This window comes from Mauremys reevesii, linkage group 23, assembly GCF_016161935.1.
Source record: "Mauremys reevesii isolate NIE-2019 linkage group 23, ASM1616193v1, whole genome shotgun sequence".
Lineage (NCBI taxonomy): Eukaryota > Metazoa > Chordata > Testudines > Geoemydidae > Mauremys > Mauremys reevesii.
Genome location: NC_052645.1, coordinates 17,595,777 through 17,621,312, shown reverse-complemented (window position 1 = coordinate 17,621,312; position 25,536 = coordinate 17,595,777). Strand labels below are relative to the sequence as shown.

Below are 25,536 nucleotides of genomic sequence, written 5' to 3'. Positions count from 1 at the left end.
TGTGAGGAGAGCAGACCTGAACCTGGTGGTTTACCCACTCACACTCACTTCACCTCACCTGTGCAATGCACCCTTCCCTTAGTTAGGGTGCAGTTCATTCAGTCAGAGGAGAGGAGGAGGGAGACTCGTGGAGAGGTGTGATGTGTTGCCATGTTGTCTGTTAAAATGCAGATCCCTGTGCCTGCCAGCCCCCCAACAGCCACCACCCAGCGCCCTTGCCAGCCGATGTGATGACCCAGAGCCAGAGGCCACCCAGTCTCTTGTCTTTTTGAAACCAGTTTATCTCATCCATCACACACTGTGTACATGGTGCATCATTTCTGTTCATCATTTCATTCAATACCCATCATATCATACAGCAAATCAAATGATGATCGAAACAAGATTGAAAGGTGAAAAATGATTAATTTTTTTTGCAAGTTTATTTTGCAGAAGCATTGTTAGAATGGTGTTATTAGTGCGATTTCAGTAGAACAGTCACACTGGTTCTTCTTGTCCTGTGCTCCTCCCCACCTCATCCTGCCACCTCACCTTCACCCCACCACCTCTGTCTTTCACCACCCACCTCTTCTCTGCTCTCCCTCCTCCTCTGCATCCTCTCCTCCTCTCTCTCTCCTCTCCTTCTCCTCTCCTGCTCTCATCTCCTCCCCTCCTCTCTCCACCTTCTCCTCCCCTCCTCTCGCTGCGGGCTTCTCACCACTAGATTCACTCTGGACCTGCCTGACCCTGGCCTCCTGTGGATCAGCTCTAAGTTCTCACTGGCTACCTTCTGATTAGAAATGCCCATGTGTCTAGGAATGCTCAGATCATGGGGGATACTCTGGCCCTTTGGAAAGAGACAGAGCTTGGAGGTGGAATTCCCTCCCCTCCTTCCACTTTTCTCCATCTCGGAATATTTTCTTTCCCGCTCTTGCTGGGCCCATCTCTCATTACACATCTCAGATCCCTTGTTCCTCCCCGTGCGCCAATCTCCCATCGTCTCGGTCTCTCATTACCCAGAACAGTGAGCAGTCTCCTGGGATAACAATTAGACACAGCAGCCTGTGAAACATCCAGTTAAGCAAAGGTACTTACTACGCAGACAAGGGCAATTAACAGCAAACGTCCAGTTCCAAGGGTCTCATTAGCAGCCTTAAACATGCCCGTCATTATTAACCATCCAACATGAAGATTTAAAGCCTGTGCAAAATGAGACATTTCGCTGGCCATATGTCGCCGGATGGAGCCTGCCACGCAGCCAGGTCTAGACTCCAGCCAAAGCATGAGCACCGCTCCCCATTCACCTTCCCTGTTCTCTCTCGTAGCTTCAGAGAGCAAATCTCCTTCCTCCCTGGCCTGGACCCTTTTTCAGCCCGAGTGGTTCGTCCAGACTTGGGGTCCGCTCTCTCAGGACTACGCGGAGGAATCCTTCCCCGGTGGGCCCAGCCGGACCTGGCGCGGTCAGAGCAGAGAGCAAGCCATGGCGTGAGGTGCAGCTTAGGATGCGTGTGACCCCGAGCTCGGTTTTCTAGAGCAAACAAAGAACCTCCCCGGCAGCGCTAACAAGGCAGCTTTGCTCCTCGAGGAATCGAGGGGAGTTCTCCGCTCTAAACGCCAACAAGGCAGCCGCAGCGGGAGAAGGAGACATCCTCAGCCTGACGCTCATTCCCTCCACCTTCTCCCGCCAGCCACCTGAACCCACAGCACTTGCGAGGCTGAGGCCTGCCTCCCAGCTCCTCCTGACTCTGGTGCGATCAGATGGATGCCTCACGTCGCCTGCCAGCGGACCCCGAAAGCGCGAGGGGAAAACAGCGAATACGCAGAGAAGTCTCTGTCCCAGCCCAGCACCAGAACTCTCTCCTCTCTGACCACTCTCCCCACACCATCACCAGGGCCTTGGGCAATGGGACCCATCAAAGGAGCTTCTAAGAGAGAGAAATTAACTAGTTTGCTTTCCTGTGTGTGTAACCTGGGCCACTCGCAATTACGAGGGCAAGCCCCTCTCTTCCTCCTAGAGCGTTATCCCACGTGCAGAGAAGAGCGACCAACCAAAAGCCATTTGGCTGTTTAACAGCGGGGCTCTCCCGTCAATGGCGATGTGACCTTCTCCCCGCCCAGAGCAGCTTCCTCGGAGGGTTGAGAGGAATTCAGGCGACCTGGTTCAAAGGACGGCACTGCTCAGAGTTAGCCAAGTGTAACGATGCTAGTTCTGGTGGGACCCAACTGAGAGTGCCAATTCAGGACAAACTGCTTAAAGCAGGGCAGTTACAGCCCAAGGCTGGGGTTTTTCCACCTCTAGGGCAACCCAAACCAGGCAGACAAAGAGGACTTTGGTCTCACCCCACTGGCTAACCACAAGTCACACAAGCAATTCCATTAGACACTCCAGTTTCCCAGTATCACTGCCAGGGCCACTCGTTATGGGGACGAATGGTTATGAAAATCAATACCCTAGTAAAAGAAAAAAGCTTCTCTTGATTCCAAAGGACCACGCCACAGACCCAGGTCGATATACAAATCAGATCTTACCCACAAATCATGCTGTTGCCAATTCTTTAGAATCTAAAATCTAAAGGTTTATTCATAAAAGGAAAAAGATAGAGATGAGAGCTAGAATTGGTTAAATGGAATCAATTACATCCAGTAATGGCAAAGTCCTTGGTTCAGGCTTGTAGCAGTGATGGAATAAACTGCAGGTTCAAGTCAAATCTCTGGTGTACATCCCACACTGGGATGAGTCATTCAGTACTGTGCGTAGAGCTTCCGTTTGTAGCAAAGTCCCTCCAGAGGTAAGAAGCAGGACTGAAGACAAGATGGAGATGAGGCATCAGCCTTTTATAGTCTTTTCCAGGTGTAAGAACACTTCTTTGTTCTTACTGTGGAAAATTACAGCAAAATGGAGTCTGGAGTCACATGGGCAAGTCCCTGCATACTTTGCTGAGTCACAAGGCGTATCTGCCTTCTCTCAATGGGTCAATTGTGTAGCTGAGGGTCCTTAATGGGCCATCAAGCAGGCTAGGCAGAGCTGACACCAATTTGTCTGGGGTGTCACCCAGAAGCACAGCAGAAGTTTGAAATACAGACAGTATAGAGCCAATATTCATAACTTCAACTACAAAAATAATACACATATACAGATCGCATAACCATAACCAGCAAACCACAACCTTGTCTTAGACACTCTATTTGACCTCCTTTATATAAGATTCGGTGCCACTACAGGACTTTGGTTGCAACAATGATCTATATGGTCCCAGTTCATGTCAATAACATCACACTGAGCCCACTTGATAAACAGACGGGACTGCAGGGGTTCCATGGGGGCTGTCAGGGAACAGCAGGGGTTGGATGAGGCAGGAGTCCAGGGGTGGGGCGGCAGGTAGGAAGTGCGGGCCGGGCCATGACCCCCTCCCCTAACCAGCCCTCTATACAATTTATGAAACCCAATGCGGCCCTCGGGCCAAAAAGTTTGCCCGCCCCTGGGCTAGAGCATTGGATTAAGACTCAGGAGACCTGGATTCTATTCCCAGCTCTGGCCTACTGGTTGACCTTCAGCAAGTCAATTCCCACTCTGTGCCTCAGTGTCCCCATCTGTAAAATGGGGACATTGATACTGACCTCATTGGTAAAGCACTTAGAGATCTACTCACTAAAGCCCTATAAGAGCTAAGTATTATTATCCTACTTGATATAACTGGATGGTCTCAGGACACATAAGTGTGTAATCAATCACACGTGATGCCATGATATTATCTTTGGATACGACGCACAGCCATACTGCAGGAGTGCTGTTACCTGTCGGCTCTGTGTTCTTGGGGAACCAGGGCGCAGTATCCAGCCTGTCTGACTCACGAAGGACACCCGCCCCTTCCCCAGCCTCTGCTTGAACCAAAACCCATCAGAAGAAAGACTTACAAAGAGCAATGAAAAGGCAGTGGGAGACACCCCTAACCCCTCCAGACAAGGGCAACAGGATTAAGGAAACTCCCCAGCCTCATTTGCATCCGAGATGGGTCAGGGAGGCATCTCCATTAGCATTCAGAACAGCGATTCCAAGGCAAGAACCGCCCTGAACTCTGGGACCTGAAAAGCAGGGAAGCAGGGCATGATGGGGGATCTCTGCTCCAGACGTTCATGAACCCACCTGCCCACCCCCAGCTCAGCAGTTATCAGATCGAGTAATAAATTCGAGTAATAAATCCTTTATTGGTATCCAAAATACTGAAGCTGCCTAACTGCATTGCGAGCAACCTGGAAGGAACACGGCCCATAGCCAGGAATGAGCAGTTCCCATTGTCCAGCCTGAACAAAACAACTTTGGGATATTCCCTTGAGCCATAAACAAATCTAGTGTTCTCCCTTGAACCATTATTTTTCCCTACAAAAAAAACCCCCTACCCACGCTCACGTAAGTGTTCCGATGCCTGGATTCAAAATCTGCATCAGTTCCACTGGGATTTCATCTTCTCCTGACTGATCGTGCTGAGGGCTCTGCCTGTCTCCAGCACTCCAGACCCTCGGCCATCACCACCACCTGGGAACCCCGACCGGTTCAAGCTTCACGGAGTGGTGAGAACCCAACTCTCTCTCTCTCTCTGTTATTTTTAAACCTGACTTTTGTAATCAAATTGAAGCTAGATTTAATATTGTAACTGTTTTGTTTGTTTGGGTCTCCTTGTATGGTTATTACCTCGCAATAAATAACTTTTTGGGTTAAGCTAGTTGCCTCTCTCTCTCTCTCGTGTTTTTGGCATCCCCATTCACTCTGCAGCAATGCTCCTCTTACCTAAGCTAAAGATCCCTGTAGCGCCCCAAAATCCTATGGGGTTTGCTCATCAAGTGGGTTACTCCCAGAACAATTATAAAGTGATAGTGGGGACAGGGACGTGCTGAACCTGTGGCATAGGAGGGTGGCAGTTTGGAAGTGCTGCTCGACCCAGCCTGCGGAGTCCAGGGACATATAAGGGGTCAGCTTGGGAGTGCTGATTGACCCGGTCTGCTGAGACGCCCTCTGTTAATGGGTGTGTGTTCATCTGATTCTGGGGCTGGAGGAACCCAGCCCTGGGGAAGCCAGGTCCTGCAGGATCGCTCCCTTGGGAGGGGACTTGAAGAATGGAGAAGTAGAGCTCCGTATGAAAACACAAGCGACACAAGCAGCACATTGATAGAATTATAGAAACCCCCACCCCCTGAGAAGAGTAACCCTAAAACCTGAGTGTACCCCAAAGTAACGGGCAAATCTGGTAACAGTACCTAGGAGTCCCACTCATGGTCCTAGGTGCTGCACAAAATGGAACAAAAAGACAGCCCCTGCCCCAAAGACTCAGCCTTGTTTTCTTCTTAAGTGCACGAAACTCTCGGCCTCTTCCAGCAATGAGTTCCACAGGTATATAGTGTGCAACTTCACAGGCGGATCCATACAGATTGTGTGGAACAGGGATGGAGGTAGAAGACTTAGAAGGTAGAAGTTGACTAGACCAGCTTTAGGTATTGAGTGAGTGTGATAATGTCACCCCCTCGTGACGGGAACTAGAATAAGACACCTGCTATGAGCTAATCGAGGGGATTTCTCTTTGGTCTCAAGTGGGAAGGGCCCGTGAAGGAGCCGGGTTCCAGTCCCAGCTCTGGGAGCGACTTCTCTACTACCCGTGTCCGCTCTCTGCAGCTCCTGGATTCTTTCCACCCTGCACTGCAGAGGGGAGAAAGATCAGAGCCATGAAATGATGCTTCCTGTAAACAAACAAAAGGAATCAGGGCCTGCCACCGTAATCCCCATGCAGGGAAGGTGCTGTGCTGCCACGCGCTGGGATAATTAGCTGCCTGCTTGCCAAGTCACACTTCAATACATGCCACACAGCTTTTCATCGGCAAGCACAATCCGCTGACAATTAATTAGCTATAATTAGCAGGATTCACCTCGTTCTGACAAACTGGGCAAATATTTTCCCAGGGAGCTCTGCACGGCGTCCTGCCCTGGCGCACAGCCGGGCCTCCCCGTCCCGCTCTCAGCGAAAGGAGAGAAACGGAAACGCTAATAGGGGACCCCGTTTCTCCTCCCCGCCAGATGCCTTCCTGGCCTCTTTGCAGCCCTGCCTCTCAGCCAGGCACGTCCCAGCTCACAGGCAGGTGAGGAGGCAGTTTGTCCCTTGCAGATTCCAAAGTTGGCACCAGGGGAGAGGGTTCCCTAGTGACATCTATGCTAGTGCCAAAGAGGCAGGGTCCCTGCATCCCGCCTGGGACTGACTCAGGATAAAGGCCTTGAGAGAAGGCACAATATGAACTGAATGATGTAAAGACATCTCCAGGCACTAGCTTTCTTTCTATGGGGCTGGGCCAGGTGTGCGGGGACAAGGATGGGTGAATTGCTAGGGGGCTGGGGGGGGAGGTGCATGCATCTGGAGGTGGAGGTGTGTGTGTGTAGGGGCTAGGGTGGGTGTATTTCTATAGGACAGGTGTATGTAGGTGGGGGCTGGTGCCCGGGTGTTGGGGACAAGTATGTTTGGCTGAGGGTGGGAGAGGGCAGGTTTGTGGGGCTGGTTCATGTATATGGGGGTTGGGAGCGGGGGCATTTCTACATGGACAGGGCATGGCTAATGGGTTTGGGCAGGTGCCCATAGGGGTGAGTTGGGTGCAGTGCTATATGGACAGGGCAGGTGCATGCAGGGGAATCTTTCTGTTGCGGGCCCTACAGGGCCCCAGCAAACTTCACTCCTGATTATTTCTCCCGCTTTTAGCTCAAATTTGGATTTGGAAAGTAGAAAAAAAAAACCACAAGAAAGGGGCTGCTTCTCCTTTGAAGGCAGCTTCTACCGCAGCCACTTTGTCTGGCTCAGGCAGCGGAGTGAGGCTCTGGGCACGGGCCCGGCTGCTTTCATGGCGCACACACAAAAGTGCTCTGTGTCGCAGCTCCCTGATTAATCAGATTAGCACAGCAGGCAGGTCAGCGCCCACAGGCGCACGCTCAGCAGCTAATACACAACAGCAGAATCCACAGGGGGCCGGATTCATTATTCAGATTTTAACAAATTCAGCCACGTCTCTTTAAAGGTCTAACAAGTTGTTTCTTTCCCACCAGGGACATTCTCCTCTCATCCTCTCTCCTTTGCCCTTGTATTCGTTTTTCATTTTCACCATCTCACCTTCTTTTTTAAACCCCGGTGGCATTTATAGAAGAAGAGGGTTTTGACCCTGTATCCCTTGGATCCCCCTCCCACCCCACCCATCACTGCCTACCCAGCTCCACCCCAGAGATGGCTGCATTTCTGCAGCGCTAGGTGAATCGTTTGTGACGCGCTTTGGGTGAAAAGCCCTGCATGAGCAGTAACGGCCCCTCAGCCCCTTCTGCCCCAGGGTCTCCTACCACTTTGCAAATACGCAGTAAGGGATCCCGGGAGGTTCTCTCGGAGATTTGCCTGAGGCTGCAGCAAGCCAGTGCAATAGTGGGGAAGAGGATGCAGGAGCCATTGGGTATCGAAAGGGAGAGAAGGAAGCAGCGAGGTTACGAGCAACGTGCACAGACAGGGGGCTGGTGCAGCGAGGTATCTGGGCATGAAGGGCCAGGGCCAGGGCCAGGTGGGTAGTGGGGCTAGTGAACTGTGAGGTATGGGGCAGAGTGCAGGGCAGATAACTTAGGGGCGGTGAACCGAAGGGCCTGGGGTGTGGGGGCGGCTAGGGGCAGAGTGCAGGGCCAGAGGGATGAAGGGCAGTGGCATTGCCAGGCGTTAAGGGGAGGGACAGAGTATAAGGGCTGTGGGGTCACGGAGCGTGGCCCAGAGCCTGCTTGGGGTGACTTCTCCCTCAGCCTCTCTCAATTCACCCTTCTCTCAGGGCGGGACTTAGCGGGCTCTGCCCTGGGATCCCCCAGCTAATCCCAAACCCAAAGTACAAACTTAACCCCACTGCTGCCCTCCTCGGGTTTGACCCTTCATCTGAACGCCGCCCTGTCCTCCAGGCTTCACCACGGGAGCTAGCTCCTCCCCACTGGCTGCTCCATGTCTCTCCCGCTCCTGGCCGACTCTCCATACTCAGGAGAGGATCCCAGAATCAACGCTCCCCCAGGGCTTCCTTCTTGGCCTTGTCAGTCTCTCTACGGCTGACTGCAGAACCAGCTTCGGCTTTAATTAGGCCTGGCCCACCTTCCAAGTGGGTTAACTGGTCTCCCGGGCCCAAATTAGCTCTTTCATGACCTGTGAAAAAACAGATTGACAGAGCCAGAGGAGTACCCAGAAGTCACCTACTGCAAGACAGGCCCAACAAAGAAAACAACAGAACGCCACTAGCCGTTACCTTCAGCCCCCAACTAAAACCTCGCCAGTGCATCATCACAGATCTACAACCTATCCTGAAAGATGACCCCTCACTCTCCCAGATCTTGGGAGACAGGCCAGTCCTCGCTTACAGACAACCCCCCAACCTGAAGCAAACACTTACCAGCAACCGCACACCACTGAACAAAAACACTGACCCAGGAACCTATCCTTGCAACAAAGCCCAATGCCAACTCTGTCCACCTATCTATTCAAGTGACACCATCATAGGACCTAACCACATCAGCCACACCATCAGGGGCTTGTTCACCTGCACATCTACCAATGTGATATACGCCATCAGGTGCCAGCAATGCCCCTCTGCCATGTGCATTGGGCAAACCAGACAGTCTCTATGCAAAAGAATAAATGGACGCAAATCTGACATCAGGAATCATAACATTCGAAAACCAGTGGGAGACACTTCAACCTCTCTGGCCATTCAGTAACAGAGTTAAAGGTGGCAATTTTGCAACAGAAAAGCTTCAAAAACAGACTCCAACGAGAAACTGCTGAACTTGAATTGATATGTAGACTAGATACAATCAACTTAGGCTTAAATAGAGACTGGGAATGGCTGAGCCATTACACACATTGAACCTATTTCCCCCATGTTAAGCATCTTGTCAAACTGTCTTAAATGGACTATCTTGATTATCACTACAAACGTTTTTTTTCCTCCTGCTGACAACAGTTCATTTTAATTAATCAGCCTCGTAGAGTGGGTAGGGCAACTCCCACCTTTTCATGTTCTCTGTATGTATATACATCTCCTCACTATATGTTCCATTCTATGCGTCTGATGAAGTGAGCTGTAGCCCACGAAAGCTTATGCTCAAATAAATTTGTTAGTCTCTAAGGTGCCACAAGTCCTCCTGTTCTTTTTGCGGATACAGACGAACACGGCTGCTACTCTGAAACCTGTCACCACCTGTGTGAGGTAGACCCCTCGTTGCAGTCCCTGTGTAGCACGTCTCTCCTGAGATTCCCAAAGGTGGGTACACGTTCTCGTCCTAGCTTGTTGGGTGACCTTAGACAAGTCACTGCCACTGGCTGTGCCTCAGTTCCCCATCTGTACAGTGGGGATAACAATACTGACCTTTTCATAAACACACATTGCATTCTAGTGATGAAAAATGCCCTAGAAGGGCAAGGTATTAGTTTACAGATGGGAAAACTGAGACATATTGCCCAAAGGATGCAACCCCATGCTCCTAGTGTCCCCAGCCTCCGTTTGCCAGAAGCTGGGAGTGGGCGACAGGGGATGGATCACTTCATGATTCCCTCACAAACCTGCAGCTGACACCAGGGAAATGCCATGTTGGAATTTGGTGCCAACCTGCAGGGACAGTTCAGTGGTTTGAGCATTAGCCTGCTAAACCCAGGGTTGTGAGTTCAATCCTTGAGGGGGCCATTTAGGGATCTGGGGCAAAAAATCTGTCTGGGGATTGGTCCTGCTTGGAGCAGGGGGTTGGACTAGATGATCTCGTGAGGTCCCTTCTAACCCTGATATTCTGTGTTCTGTTCATTCCCTCTGGGGCACCTGGCACTGGCCACTGTCGGAAGACAGGATCCTGGGCTAGATGGACCTTTGGTCTGACCTCCTATGAAATGCCACCCAGCGAATCAGTAGCAGTCAGGGATGGACCAGAACATCGGGCAGGCTCTGCAGGAAAGGTTGGCACACTTCAGCCCAGACCCTAGTGACCGAGGAACATCCCACGACAACCAGCACTGACTGGTGTCTAGGGTTGACTAGGCCACTGACAAGCAAGCGCAGGGGTGGTCCCTCCAGGGTCAGACACGAGGCACATGGGTGGGAAGGGGTGCATGGGGAAGTTAGCGCCAATCCTTCCCGCGCTACCCTGGGCCTGTGCATAGACCACATCAGTCTGCAGAGTTTCCACCAGCAACACCATTCGCCCCCACAAGCGGTTAGGGAGGAGGGAAGAGCCGAGGGCCCCAATCTGAGCCTCTCGCACACAGCTCCAGCTTCCAGGAGCCAGACTTTCAGGAGAGCTCAGCCCCCAGGCAGGGTGCCCCCGGCCTGCTGAGAACCAAGTGAAAAGCTGCAGGTTTAGCTCAGTGCCCCAGTGTGAACTGAGCCCGTCTGAGAAGCCAGCCCGGATCCCGGGGCTGAGCACTTGGGAAGCTGGCCCTGAGCTCTTTGGAGAATCTGGCTGAACGCGCAGGGCTGCAGCTCCTCACAGGAGCGGAAAGTTCTGCAGCGGGAGGAGCAGGCCCTGAAGGCTGACTCGGAGCAGCGCCTAATCCGGGCCTTGCCTTCGTCCCAGAATCTCACGTGCACTCGCTGAAGCTCCTCAGCATTACCCCGAGGAAGGGCAGGCAGACTCTGCTGGAGGCCAGCAGCGGGGAGAGGCCTTGCGAGCACGGAGCAGGATCAAAGGGGGCTCGTCCTCTATTTTAATAAGTCTCAGTCAGCCAAGACGTCTGAGTCAGTCTTACCCGGGGAAGGGGCCTTCCAGACGCCATCAAAAGCCCTGTTTGAACGGCACAGGGGGGCACCCAATCAACAATAAGGATAATTAACTTGCCCAGCTATTCATCACCACTACCTGCTGCAGTGCCACTCAGACAGCACCACAATCTGCCATGCGCAGACTGGAGGCAGGTCAGCTGTCAGTCGCCGTGGGTAATTCCCAGGAAACTGAAGTATTTAAAGGGGTCTTGGCATGCTTGTTTTTATGCACAAGTTAACCAAAAAGGCACTGAGCTGCCCCCTGCGGGAATGTCATTTGCCCACGTGCTGCTGGTGGCCAGCAAGGAAAGCCCAGGAGTCTATCTGGGTGCCATGAAACAAGGCCGACCTGATGGTTTGTGCCACAGTCAGATGAGGAGGCAACTCCCTGGGCTGGGGAGACTCACCAAAAGCTCTTAAGCAAACTAAGTCGTCCCGGGACAGGTCCTCTCCTGGATCAGTAATTGGTTAATAGATAAGAAACAAAGGGCCGGACTAAAAGGTCCGTTTTCAGAATGGAGAGAGGTAAATACCAGGGACCCCCAAGGATCTGTACTGGGACCTGTGCCGGTCAACGTATTAACCGATGATCTAGAAAAGGGGGCGAACGGTGAGGTGGCAAAATTTGCAGATGATCTTAAGTTACTCAAGATAGTTACGTCCAAAGATGACCTGGAAGAGTTACAAAGGGATCTCACTAAACTGGGTGACTGGGCAACAAAATGGCAGATGAAATTCATTGTGGATCAGTGCAAACTAATGCACATTGAAAAAAACAACAATCCCAACTATACATACAAGATGATGGGGTCTAAATTAGCTCCAGAATGAGATCTTGACCTCATTGTGAGTAGTTCTCTGAAAAAAATCTGCTTAATGTGCAGCAGCGGCCAAAAAAGCTAATAGAGTATTAGGAACCATTAGAAAAGGGATCGATAATAAGACAGAAACCATCATACTGCCTCTCTATAAATCCACGGTACAGCCACACCCGGAATACAGCATGCAGATGTGGTCGCCTCATCTCAAAAAGGATGTATTAGAATTTGAAAAGGTGCAGCAAATGGCAGTGAAAATGATGAGGGGTATGGAACAGCTTCCATAGAAGGGGATATTAAACAGACTGGAAGCGTTCAGTTTAGAAAAGAGACGACTAAGGGAGAAGTGGGGACATGACAGAGGTCTATAAAATCATGAATGATGTGGAGACAGTGAATAGGAAAGTGTTATTTACCCTTTCACACCACACAGGAACTTGGGGTCCCCCCCAGTTAAATTAATAGGCAGCGGGTTTAATACAAAAGGAAATACTGCTTCACACAATGAACAGTCAACCTGCGGAACTCATTGCCAGGGGATGTTGTGAAGGCCAAAGGTATAATTGGGTTAAAAAGAGAATGAGACAAGTTGGAGGAGAATAGGTCCGTCAATGGCTATTAGCCAAGATGGTCAGGGATGCAACTGCATATTCCGGGATTTCTCTAAACCTCCAACTGCCAGAAGCTGGGACTGGATGACAGGGGATGGATCACACCAAATTGCCCTGACTTGTTCATTCCCTGTGAAGAACCTGGGACAGGCCACTGGCAGAAGACAGGATACTGGGCTAGAGGGACCATTGACCTGACCCATTTAGGGCTGTTCTTATGAATGTACCGGGATCAGGTGCACAGGGGCTCCCTGGGTCTGGGGGCCAGGCAGGTTATAGGGTCTGTACTGGTGTAGAGGGCTCCCTCCATCTGCCCTTTACCATGGAATCAGGAGAAGGGCACTGGCTTGCTCAGCTTTGTCCAAGCAGATTTTCCCTCCGTGTCTAGGGGCCCAGGACGTGCCCAGTCTGTCCCTGGGCTCAGCGGGCCCTTGCTTTTCACTGCTCAGAGACACCCTCCCAGCCCTCCTGCATCACACAACACCCCTCCCTGCCCATCCCCAGCGGTCCCAGGGCAGAGCGAGAACCACCACTGCATCATACACAAGCAGTCGCCGCGCCGCTCGGGGGGCATCCTGAGAGCTGCACAGTGCGGTCCAACGGGCGCAAGGGCAGATCCAGCTGCTTCTGATACAAACAGGCCACATACACACAGAGCCGAATACGTCCAGCCCAGGCTGCAGAACCTGTAGCAAGCGAAGGAACATTTCTCACCCGTCGGCTCCAAGCCAGCCCCTCCGGAGATGAAAACGCTTTGGCTTTTATGAAGGGTTGATCTAGTTTTGTTTTTAGGGAAAAAAAATCACCAAGGAAGATTTCATACTCGAATAAACCTCCTGCTCACACTGGATTAATTCGCCGAGCCTGGGACTCTCAATTGCCTTGGAACCAGATAATGGGAGAGCGCCAGTTCAGAGATAAAGCCGTGCACAGCCCCGCAGAAGCACTCTCCCTTGACACAGGCACTAATTTGAATAATACAGACTATGCTAAGGCAGGCAGGATTTCAGAGAGCAGATAAGGCAGAATTATTTGCGGGACAGAGCTTGCTTCACGTTAATCTGGCTCCAGTTTTGTAGGGAAAAGTGCTTAGCTCAAATCTCCTCTTATCTCTGAAAGGGCCTGTACCAAACGAGAAATTCCTTGCAATAAACATTGCCCTCACTGCATGCGCCCTGGTTGGTGATCATGGGGTTGCTTACGAGGCCTGGGCAGTGCATCCCAGTTTGTTATTATATCATAAGGTCACTAGGGAGCTCTGGGCTTTGCAAACAGGTTATTTATTGTAGGGTTACTTATGAGTGGTGGGCTGCAGAGCCTGCAGTGTCTGCTGATTCAAGGGTGGCACACACTGTGTTATTGTAGGGTTGCCTGTGTTGGGATGCACGCGGCTGCTTTACAATTCCCATTGGTTGCCTGGCTGCAGACACTGGTTTGTTCTTAGAGGGTCACTCAAGACAGTCTGGAGCATTTGTTGTTTATTTTATAAATGAAAAAATGAGGCTGGGGGGGGGGACTATTTTAAAAATGTGGCTTTTGCAATCAGAGATAAGGACACACGTGGTAACATTCCCAGCCTGCCCAGTCAATTGGTCTCCTTTTCAGGTACTGAACACAGAGGTGCTGGAACTGAGGGTGCTGGGGGGCTGCCACACTCTCTGGCTTGAAGTGGTTTCCATCATATCCAGGGTTTACAGTTTGGTTCGATGGCTCTCAGCACCCCCCACTGTTCCAGCCCCTGCCTGAACGCAAACTGAATTACACACAAAAACCAATGTTAAGAGAATCTTAAAGGTGCAAAGTCAAGCAGGCAGAAGGTAGGAAATGCTGGAATTAAGATTGTCTGGGTCATAGGCATCGATTCTATGGGTGCTCTGGGGCTGGAGCACCCACGGGAAAAAAACAGTGAGTGCTCAGCCCCACGGACCAGCTCCCCCCCAGCACCTCCCACCTGCTGGCGGCTCTGCCAATCAGCGCCTCCCCCTCCCTCCCAGTGCCTCCTGCCCACAGCGATCAGCTGTTCAGCGGCATGCAGGAGGCACTACGGGGAAGGGGAAGAGGACGGCAGGGCATGCTCAGAGGAGGGGACAGACCGGGGGTGGAAGAGGCAGGGTGGGGACTTGGGGGGAAGGGGTGGAGTGGGGGCGGGGCCTGGGGCAGAGCGGGGGTCACAGTGGGGTGGGGGGGGGAAGTGGACTGTCGGCACATATGGCCTGTGCACCTTAACTTGGCCTCTCTGTGCGTACGCGTGATGACAGAGTCTTTCATTCCATCCCCAGCTCTCCCTCTGCCTTCATAGCCCAGTCCTCTCCAGCCTCCGCACCTCCAATCTCCATCTGATCTCATGCCTTCCCTGCCTCCGCCGCCTCCCAGCGCTCTCCCCACCCCTTTCCCCCAGTGGCTACCAATCCCAGTCTCCTGCACCCCCGGCTCCTCCTTTGATCTCAGCCTCCCCCCGACACACACTTCAGTCCCCCCAGTGTCTAGTACAGCTCCCCCCAGCCCAGTCCCCTTGCCAAGCCAGTCCCAGGGTCCCCTCACAGGTTCCTTTACTCCTCTCCTTGGATCGCAGGATCCAAGCAGCCACTTGCTATCCACTTCCTTTGGGCACCGTGAGCACTTTGAGCAGCTCAGGGCTGGCTGGCTCTAACCATCCATCTGGCTCGGGCAGAGGGCCGCGCTCGCTGCTCGTCACGTGGCTCAATCATTGCAGAAGCCCAGAAGACGACATTCCCTGCCAGGCGCAGTCAGACCCGGGGCTAATTAGCTGACAAGAGCGAAAGGTCAAACTCCAAGGGAGAATCTCTCTCAATTCTGGGGACGTTCCTAGTGGCAGTGGGACTGCCGGGTCCAAGGACACACTCTCTTTCCAGATCAGCCTCTGCTTTCTCCCCCCTCGCCCCTCCGTCTTTTGCTCTCACTCGCCCGTCTGCCTGGCAGAACAATCAGCCTCTCCTGTTAGCTCTGGGAAGAGTGGGCGAGCCAATTATAAAAGACCAAATTAAAAATAAATAAATCGCAGGAGGCTTGTCAGGGGAAGGCAAGAAGCAAACAACCCAATTCTTCACTTCATGGCCAAGGAGCCAAGTCTCCATCGCTCACAGAACTGCCTTTGTAAAACTCCAGCTCTGGCGCTCCCTCGGCGAGTTAGATCGGTGCCACGTCACCCCCAAAAGGGGCATTTTTAACCTTCTCTTGTGCCCCTTTTCAATCAAAGTTGAGGATCTTGAGATCTGGCCAATTACAAAGGGGAAAAAGGAGCCTCTGAAATTCAGTTGTGAATTGCAAGACAATGCCAGCCACCCTTGTTCAGGGTGTGGGGCTCTGGGATTCTGGTTCAGCCCCTGCAGAAAGGGGGAGACTGATACTTTGCATTTACTGTGCCAGGTGCTGAAGCACTGTACAAAGCTAAGGAGGAGTGAAATTAGCCCTTGTTGTATCCTGGCTCACTCTCCCCAGCTGACCAGGCTTTCATAGATGGAGATACACCCATCTCATAGAGCTGGGAGGGACCCTGAAAGGTCATTGAGTCCAGCCCCCTGCCTTCACTAGCAGGACCAAGTACTGATTTTGCCCCAGATCCCTAAGGGGCCCCCTCAAGGACTGAACTCACAACCCTGGGTTTAGCAGGCCAATGCTCAAACCACTGAGCTATCCCTCCCCGTCAGCACTGGAACAGCATTACCCAACATGCCCTGCATTCTGGTGCTGGACTGGTCTCCTCCTGTCACCCAAAGCCAGTTCTACTTCTAATCCCGGGGTATTGCCAGCAGCTGCCCCGGAGGAGGATCTGTCGTTCCCGTGATGGGGTTGGCTCTCCAGCTGCCTGCCTGCCCCCAGGCCTCATCAAAGAGCCTGAGGAAAGCCCCAAGGGAAGCTGTGCTTAACCAGCTGCCGGAGGAAGGCAGAGCTGCGCTCGCAGCATAGCTAGATGTTTGTGCCACCGACACAACGGGCCTTTCCGGGCTACCCAGCTGCTGCTGTGTCTGCTCCGACACTGCTCTCCTCCTGGGCAAGGCTGTTCGCAGCCCGGTCCCCCAACGCCAACACGATCTCCCCTGTCCCCCTCACCACTCCACCCGTTCTGCCCTGCTCGCTGTACAATCCCTCCCCATCGCTCCCAACTCCTTCCTGCACACTCTGCTGTATCCACCCTCCCTCCCTCCGAGCCCCCTCTCTCAGCTCTGCCACGTCAGGCCGACGACCTGCATGCTCCCTTTTCGGCCTGGGCCCCTCCCGCCGCCCATTCTGGCCTCCTCTCAGCCCTCACCTCGCCCCCCCCAGTCCCTCTGTCTTCTCACTTTGGCGATCAGGCCACCCCGCCACGCTGAAAGCATCTGAAAACTCCCCGCTTGCAGCCAGCTCCCACCCGCCTCCAGCAGCCCTCACTGCCTGCTGCCAACCCTTCACTGCATGGCCTGTCTCCTGCCCCCCCAGAGAGCCCTTGCCTTGCACGAAACCCCCGGCACAGACTTTGACGGCTGACATGTCTCCCCAGGAGGGGAAGGTCCCTGGGGAATCTCACCGTTCTGTGCCCACTTGGAGTGAATTCTAAGCATGGCCCCTCCACTAAGCCGCACGCAGCGGAGCTGAGAATCACCCAGATACTCAGTCAAAGCGCTGTAGCCGTATTGCGAGGTCTGCTAGGTGAGGTCGGCCACGGGCAGGTTATGGTGCTGACCTCGCAAGCTACCTCACTTCCCCAGCTCTCACGCATTAGCTAAAACCTCCTGTGGGTCAGTGCAGACAAAGGCAGGATCTATCATGGAGGGATGCTGGGACCAGATCCTCTGTTGGTATAAACTGGTGTAGCTCCACCGACATCCACAGCGCTCCGCCGGTGTACATTCCCCCCCCGGTGTAACTTGATTACAGCCAGGGGAGTCACAGCAGGGGTGAATCTGGCCCTCTAGGGTTTCTCTACCTGATGTGGACAGGAGTCTACCCCGAGGTGCTGGAACTAGGGGTGCGGCTGCACCCCTTGGCTTGAAGTGGTTTCCGTTGCGTAGAGGGTTTATAGTTTGGTTCAGTGGCTCTCAGCGCCCCTGACTCTATGAACCCTGGTCTAAGCCTGTGCCCCAGACAGGTAAAGGAGGGGAGGCGCTAGGAGCAGGTAGATAACAGAGAGCCTGGTTCTGAGTGGGAGATGTGGGTGCTCGGCCCGGGTCCAGATAAGGCCCAGAATTTGCAAAGCTTTGCGGGGATGGGGTTGGATTTTTTCCCCTGCGAGGGAAGCGGGAGGTTTTCCCCAAGCTCGGCTGGCAAACGATTCGTCCGTTTAACGGACCAGCCCGCCCGCTCGTCACACTGAAAGCCTGTAGGAAGGGAGCCCCATTCGGGGCACATGAGAGGAGCCCGCTACAGCTGCACCCCAGCGCAAAGGAGGCAGCTTCAAGCCCTGGCCTGAAGTCAGCTCTTTTTTGCAGCCCCCTCGTTCTCTGGAGGAGGGCGGAGTCAGGTGCCAGGCTGGGACTCTGCCGAGCTCTGCCATAGACTGCTTGGGCAACTCCATCTCCTGCACACGGAAATGCTCTGCCCCTGTTCTACAGGCCCTGAAACTAAGTGACTTGGCCAAGGTCACACAAGGAACCTGGAGCAGAGGAGGGACCTGAGCCTAGGTCTACCAGAGCCCAGGCTAGCTCGCTCACCACTAGGCCATGCTTCCTCAGCTCTCACTGGCACAGAATAGATATTAGTGAGAGGAGGAGCCTTCTCCCGCTCACTACATCAGATTGTCAAACTGTGGGTTTCCGTAGCAGCCATAAGAAGAGCTCTGTGGAGCTCAAAAACTCGTCTCTCTCACCCACCGAAGCCGGTCCATCTCCCCCACCTTGCCTCACTAATATCCTGGGACTGACAGGGCTACCATAGCCCTGCATCCAGCGTCCCCTTCGATTGCTAGTTCCTCATTCGCTTTCGACGGTGTTTAAGAAGCCGTTGTTTGATTTACTCCCCTTCAGAAGGGGTTGTAGCCATCAACATCGCTTTCATATCACATCAGGTTTCCCCGCAAAGAACTCCTCCACTTCCTTGTTTTGCTTTCGGAGCCGGTTAGACGGCGGATTATGCTCCCTTCATCTCCAGCCAGAGCTGGCCCGGCTCTCCGGATCCTCCCCATCGATCTGGGGCGGGTTTGCTTTCCCTTCGCCTGGATCGATGCCCAGGTCTGATTTTTGTGTATGTGATTTGGAAAGGCTGAGAGATTGCTTCGGTTTTTTATTTGTTTTTTTCCCTTGCTCCCCGCGGCACCTCCCGCTGGCCCCGGACGTGCTACAGAAAACAAAAGGCGTTTTTCTAGTGTTTTCCTGCTTTGATCCAGTCACCTTTTACCCAAACCAGCCCAGGCAATGGCTGTAATTATCTGCCTGCCTCCGAGAGCTCCCATGGCTGCTTGCAATGCTCAGACTCCTGCTTTGTTTCCATCAACTTGTCACTTTGAAAAGCAAAAAGAGAAACCCCCCCCAATCCATTATTGAGGAGCTGGAGAACAATCTACGCTATTCTTTCCACTCCTCTAAACAAATTCATCAAGGCAGCCTCCATACCCACTTTGTTCCTCCCGCTCTAAATTGCTACCGAAGTCCCTGGATAACCCACTTCATTTGTAATTCTTCTGCCGGGATCACACAGCACTCCGGTCGGCTTCCTACGAGAGGATGCTGTAGGGGTGGAAGCTACATGCCGGCTCATTATTTATAAGCACAAGAGGCCTTCAAGCACCTCCGGGGCGGGGGGGGAGGTTCCTTAATTCCACCGAGGCTCCATTTAAAGCTTCTTAGAACCAAAGGGTTCGAAGGGACCACGAGGGTCAGCTAGGCTACATCTTTCCTAGATGCAAAGGCCACAAGGGACCATCCCAAACATCCAGGGCTCCAGTCTAACCCGGGCCAGAGAATCTCTCCATTAAGCCCATAACCACTGTCTGAGCTACAGCACAAACAATGACGTCAGTGCCAGGTCCCACTTGTGCTGGGCCCATGGGGGAAAGAGGGGAGTCACCCTACTCGTGAAATGGGAAGAAGAGGGAGGAAAATGGACACAATCATCTACTAGGTCTTTTCTGTCTCTTTGAGAGGAAGGATGGTTTTGCCAGGTCAAGCACTGAACCAGGACGCAGAGAGGATCTGCCACAGGCTCCCTGCACGACCGTGGCCAAGTCATTCAGTTTCTCCAGGCTTCACCTCCCCATCTCTTAAATGGGGATAATACTCCTGCCTCTGTCTGCTCTACTTGCATTGCAAGCTGTTTGGGGCAGGGACGTGCTATACATTGGTGCAGGGTGGAGCACCAGGGGTGTAGAACGTAATTCCTGTGCGGCTTGCACCACCATTTCTGCTCATCCCTTTACATACCTACAGAGATTTTCATCCAGAAGGCTGCAAAGGTTTTCCTCACGCTGATAGACACTGGAATCACTCAAGATGCCACTGAAATGCAGCCTCCAGGGTGGCTGTTTAAAACTCAGGGCTAAGGTTGAGGACAGACAGCACACAGCTGAAACGGCAAGGCAGGTCCTGACTCCTGGGAGGATCTGTGCATGCTCGACTCCCACGGACATCCACGGGGATGGAGGTCATTCCCTTCTTATACGGTCGTGTCACTAGGACGATGGGCCTTATGGGATCACAGGGCTGAGATAGCGGGAAAAGGAGGAAGTTTGATATCTGTCCCTCTGGGACACCTGGCATTGGCCACTGTCGGCAGACAGGATACTGGGCTGGGCGGATCTTTGGTCTGACCCAGTACGGCCGTTCTTATGAAGCATGGAAAATCCCCTCCACCCTGGACAGAGATCACATGCAGCCTGCCCCCACAGGAGCTCTGAAGTTTCTTCTCACTGACAGCTCAATTATCAGCATTCAATTCCTGTTTGCCCGCAGATCCTGTAATCAACGTCTGCATGTGTATTCTGGCAAAATTAATCATAATTGCTGAAAGCAAGACACATCGCACTTGTAACTCTGGTCCTTTAATTAGGATTCTGTAATTGGATACAGCACTCCCTGTAAATCCAATTACTCAGGATTAGGACAGCAGCTGTCTGGGGACGGGAAGGGGGAGCCGGGCGGGATGCGCCGGGGAGCTTCTCAAGGCCAGCAGAGTTTGGGTGGCAACACTTGGGATGCAGGTGGGAAATCCAGGACCCCTCACACCACACGTAGGCCTGACTCCCCCATTTCCTCTCTTGGGTGAGGCTCAATTGCTCTGTGCAATGGGGGCAGGGGGGAGGGCTTCCGTTGTGGTCTCACTGGGAGGATTTTGGAGGAAAAACCCAGGCTAGAACATCCTCTGGGGCTGGGCTCCTCCTTACCAACTAGGCCTAGAATTCACCCTGGGCAGAACGCTACTGAAGAGAAGGATGTTAGCCCTGGGTTCAGAGCGGTGCACTCGGTGGGTCTCAGTCCAGCTCCCAAGGGACCGATGCCCAGGTCATCACACAACTGACAAGCCACCAGCTTCAGCAGGGAGGCCAAAGCGCTAACGAATAAGGACACACCCACCCCACATTGCTCCCAGAGGTCAGCTGGGACATGCGGGGCGAGTGTTATCCCCTATGAAACAGGGATAAATGGAGGCACAAAGAGGTGAAGTAACTTGTCCATGGTCACACCACACGTCACTGGCAGAGAGGAGAATTGAACCCAAGAATCCTGTCGTCTAACCCGTAGGCGACCTCACACGCTGCCTTAGAAGGGAGGGTTGCAAATGCACCAGCTTTTGTAGGGGTGTATCCCTAAGTCGATTTGTTACCAATGTAGTTATACCAGTATAGCTTCTTCTCCATCCCATGGTGGAACAGCTATAACAGTGTGTACACCTTTGTACTGGTACAACTGCAACTCCACTAGGGGTTGTACTGCTTTACTTTACCACTGTAGTTACAGCTACACAACTTGTGTGTGTTTAGACCAGGCCTCGACTAAGAACACAAGAACGGCCGTACTGGGTCAGGCCAAAGGTCCATCCAGCCCAGTATCCTGTCTACCAACAGTGGCCAATGCCAGGTGTCCCAGAGGGAGTGAACCTAACAGGTAATGATCGAGCGATCTCTCTCCTGCCGTCCATCTCCACCCTCTGACAAACAGAGGCTAGGGACACCATTCCTTACCCAGCCTGGCTAAGGGCTTCTCTACATGGGGAGTTATTCCTGATTAACTTCCTGTTTGATGTGCTTATCCAGAACAACAGTGCCTTGTTCCAAATGAACTTAATCCACTGTGGAAACGGATTAAGAGCATCCACACAGGGAGTTAATCGGGTGCAGCTATTCCACTTTAAATTCACACCCTCCTTTAATCTGAATTAGATTCCTAGGGTGGACAAGCCCACACACATCAATGGGATCTGTGCTCCAAATTCCAATCCCAGCCTGAGCGGCTCATGCTGGGTTTAGCAAATTCACGCTTGAAGTCTCAAAGTCCCCTCCCCAGAGTGCTCTGCAATCCAGGCTCTGAGGGGTTTCCCCGAGCCCCTCTCCACCCATCTCAAGCCAGCTGGAGGGCTGATAGCCCAGCACCAGTGCTCCCTTAGGTCTATAAAAACTGAATTACCAAAAAAAAAAAAAACCCACCAACCCTCGCTTTAAAAACCCCCACCACGAACAATCTTTTTTAATAACCGAAGATAAAAAGTGTAATTGTTTTAAATGAGCGTTCGGTAATTTGGACTTCGCTTTATGGTGTTTGGGACTATAAAGTCCTCTTGCCGACAGCCCTTGGCAGCCTTAGACAAAAGGCTTGTGTGTTGTTGGTCTTTTTTTTATTATTTAAAGTTATGCTGGGAATATGGAACAATTCCAGCCTTAATTTATAGGATCCTGAGGGTTCATTTTTCTCTCTCTAAATTACTTCAGGCTAATCTGAAGAGCGGGGGAAGATCTACACGTGCAAACGCCACCTTATGTTAAACGCAGCCTCTCTGTTCCTCGGGGGTTTGATGCTGTGGACCAGGGGCCCAATCCTCGGTCCTGGACCAGGGGCCCAATCCTCGGTCCTGGACCAGGGGCCAAGGTGAAGAGAGGGCGCAGAAATAGGAGCTTTCCGAGCAGTGTGGCTTCGTTAAAGCCAGTGGCACTATGCCAATTTATACCTCCTGTTTTACTAGCAATTCCGTGACTCCGACAACATGATCACAATGATCCCTTCTGGTCTTGGAATCTATGGCCCAAAGTGCAAACAATGTACCCCTTCACCGTCTTGCCGTGACGTTTCCAGGCCAGAATACTCAGAAGAGCGGCAAACAGGCCCCGGCCGAGCGGCCAGGAGACACCCACAAGGGTAGGATGGAAAGATCAAGGTCCCATCGAGATCAAGAGCCCAGCGGAGGAACTGCCCCACCCCTCCAAACCACCAAGTGATAAGGGGACTCCTTACACGCACACACACAGCCAGAGAGGGGACACAGGAAAGACCCCGGCTGGAGGATCTATTGACCATGGGGCTCCTCGCCATGTACCCCAATTCCAGTAATCTGCTTGAGGAGTGCAGAGAGGTGACCACAGGCCATTGCTCCACATTAAGCCATCAAACCAGAGCTTCTTAATTCTGTGTTAAACACCCAGCGGCCTCAGCCGAGATCAGGGCCCCCTTGTGCCAGGCGCTGTACAGATACCTAGCAGGAGACCATGAAGCGCTGCCGTGTTAATAGATCAGGCAGACGGAGGGTAGGATGGGAAGCAGAGGGCCAGGGAGGAGGAGTGATTTGCCCAAGGTCACGGCAGAGCCAGGAATGGAAGTTAGTCCAGTGCAGTGCACTAGATTCCAGACCCTACTGCTTGTCTAGCAGGGCTGACCCCTCCGGTGCAACCTCTGCCCGGCTTTAGCCCCTTTCCACTAGCAGTGGGCACCTCCCCAGGACGCCACCTCAGCCCGGCTCTGCACTCAGACGGCGAGACAGAAGGTCCATTTAAGCCTAACCCCTGATTTTGAGAGACGAGTCCCATTCAATGATCCAGAGAAAGCAAAACCCACGAGACACCTGCCGAGGTGCCCCAGGGACGGAATTCCTTCCAGGCCTGAAAGTCACATACAGCTCACCATGGGCTGAGCAGCTAATCCCATCCCGGCTGCCACCTGAGCTGCGGCAGGGTCGGTTTGCTCAAGCCGGGTCCCAGGCCGCACCCCAGGCACTATCCCAGCAGAGCGGGACTGGGAGGGGGCCCATAGGCTAAAACAAGACTGGGGAGAGCTAATAGGGGCTCTCAGCAACTTGGCTGGGGGTAGTCACGGCCCAGCAGGTGTCTGGGCAGGATGATTTAACACCTGCTCACACACCTCCCCAGCGCGCCTGTCAGATGCTACACTAATAGGCTGCACGTGCTATTGATTTAGTGGCACCTATTAGCTCCAGGAATTGATCTGATGTTTCCATTAGGCTAAACAAATTTTTAGCATGTGGGTTTGTTCCAGATTAGCTCACTGGAGGCCCAGGTAGCCAGCGATCACATCCCTTCGCACAGGGTGATTTATCAGCACCTGCACGAGGGCCCCGTTCCCAGAGAGAAGGAAGCACCGCGTAGACAGGCGAGTCTGGCCGCGCACCCAGAAGTTCTGGGGCTGGCTAGTGCGCAGCCTTGTGGCAGGGCAGGGCACAGCCACTCGGCATCCGTTCCTTCTCGGGATTCAGCCCTCAGCCCGGCGGCTTAGAGCCTCCCACTTCTGGGGCGACAAAAAGGCCAAACGAAAACTTAGCGTCTTAGTGACCCTGTACCAGGCCTTCAGCCCTCACCGCTTCGCACCTGAAGCAGACCCCAGCCCCAAGCGATAAGCAGTTAGGGTCTGTTTCTTACAATCCCTTGCTGATTCCTACCTGGGCCTGCGGGCAGGTGTCTGTCATGGAGCTGCGCTCACCCATCCTCCCTCCCTGGAGCTTCAGCTTTTCCCAGGTTGTTGCTACCTTTGTCCTTTCACCGGCTACCCTCTCCTTCCAGGGCCTACACACCCCGTACGGCTGCTGTTCTCCCCTGCAGTCCTGCCTTGATAGAAACCACCCCACCCAGTTCCCCCCAGCTGGGTCTAATCCTCAATCACCAGCCTCCCCTCCAGGTGCCACAGAATGGGCTGATTGGGCTCGCTGGCTCTGCTTTAACCCCATCACTGCCAGGATGGGGTTTATACACCCCACGGGCCTGCGAGCGTGTGGGTGGGGAAGGAAGTTGCCCTTCCAAGGGATCCCGACATCTCAGTCACGACTCCGGCATTTCTTTCTCCCCAGGGAGCGAGTTGATGGGCTCGGCAGCGGAGCCTGCAATGCGTCCAGCCTCGCTCTGCACACGGATGTGGAACAATGCCCCTGAGCCCAGTGCAAAACGCCTGCCTGTGCCAGATCCCAGTGGAACAGGGCCTGCTGTCCCCCACCACTCCCCCTGCACAGCCGGCAGCACCCCACTCCTGCCCCGTCTGTGGCAGGGCCTGCTGCATATTGCTGCCGTCCGCCCTGCCTGCAGGGTGAAACTTTGCCCTTTGCACCACGCGTGCCCTCTTTTGGAAGTGGTGCAGAGCCCGTAAGCTGGCCCATGGCTCGGGGGGTATTGCCCCCACAGGGCAGGGCTCGAGAGAGGCCCCCTAGATAAGATCTCCTGACATAATGCTTCACTTCTGAGCACTGCCTCCAGCCCAGCTCCTCTGACTCTTCAGGGGCCATTTAAGTTGATGGCCCGGAGCCGCCTCTTCTGTTATTTATCACTAGGGCCCTACCAAATCCACGGCCATGAAAAGCGCATTATGGACTGTGAAATCTGGTCTCCCCCCTACACACACCCCCGGGAAATCTTTCGTGTGCTTTTACCCTATCCCATAAGATTTCATGGGGGGGAGACCAGCGTTTCTCAAATTGGGGGGCCTGACCCAAAAGGGAATTGCAGGAGGGTCACAGAGTTATTTTAGGGGGGGGTCCCAGTATTGCCACCCTTACTTCTGCGCTGCCTTCAGAGCTGGGCAGCTGGAGAGCAGCCGCTGTTGGCCGGGATCCCAGCTCTGAAGGCGACGCCCCACCAGCGGCAGTGCAGACGTAAGGGTGGCAATACCACACCAGGCCATCCTTCCTTCTGTGCTGCTGCTGGCAGCGGCTCTGCCTTCAGAGCTGGGCTCCCGGCCAGCAGCCGCTCTCCAGCTGCCCAGTAGGAAGAGGCGGCGCGAGGGTGGCCTCCTCTGTAAAGTGCTCTGACACCTAGGGATGAGCTGTTCATTCCAATGGGAGTTCGGTACCCAAAGATCTTTGAGGATTTGGGTTTCAGCTCACACGTCCCTCCCTCTCAGGGGCATTGTGTGATAAATGCATTACAGATTGTGAGGAGCTCTGATACTGTGGTGACAGGGGCTATACAAGTACCCAGTATAGCTAAT

The 25,536-nt window shown here is 53.3% G+C and overlaps 1 long non-coding RNA gene across 1 annotated transcript in view; it reads right to left on the bottom strand.

Annotated features, from left to right (window-relative positions):
- Nucleotides 1–24,110, bottom strand: part of LOC120389059 — a 131,099-nt gene extending 106,989 nt beyond the window's left edge. The window contains exon 1 of the long non-coding RNA XR_005590743.1: nucleotides 24,002–24,110. This is a non-coding gene — a long non-coding RNA (uncharacterized LOC120389059). The remainder of the gene's footprint in view (nucleotides 1–24,001) is intronic.
- Between the last annotated feature and the right edge of the window lie 1,426 nt (nucleotides 24,111–25,536).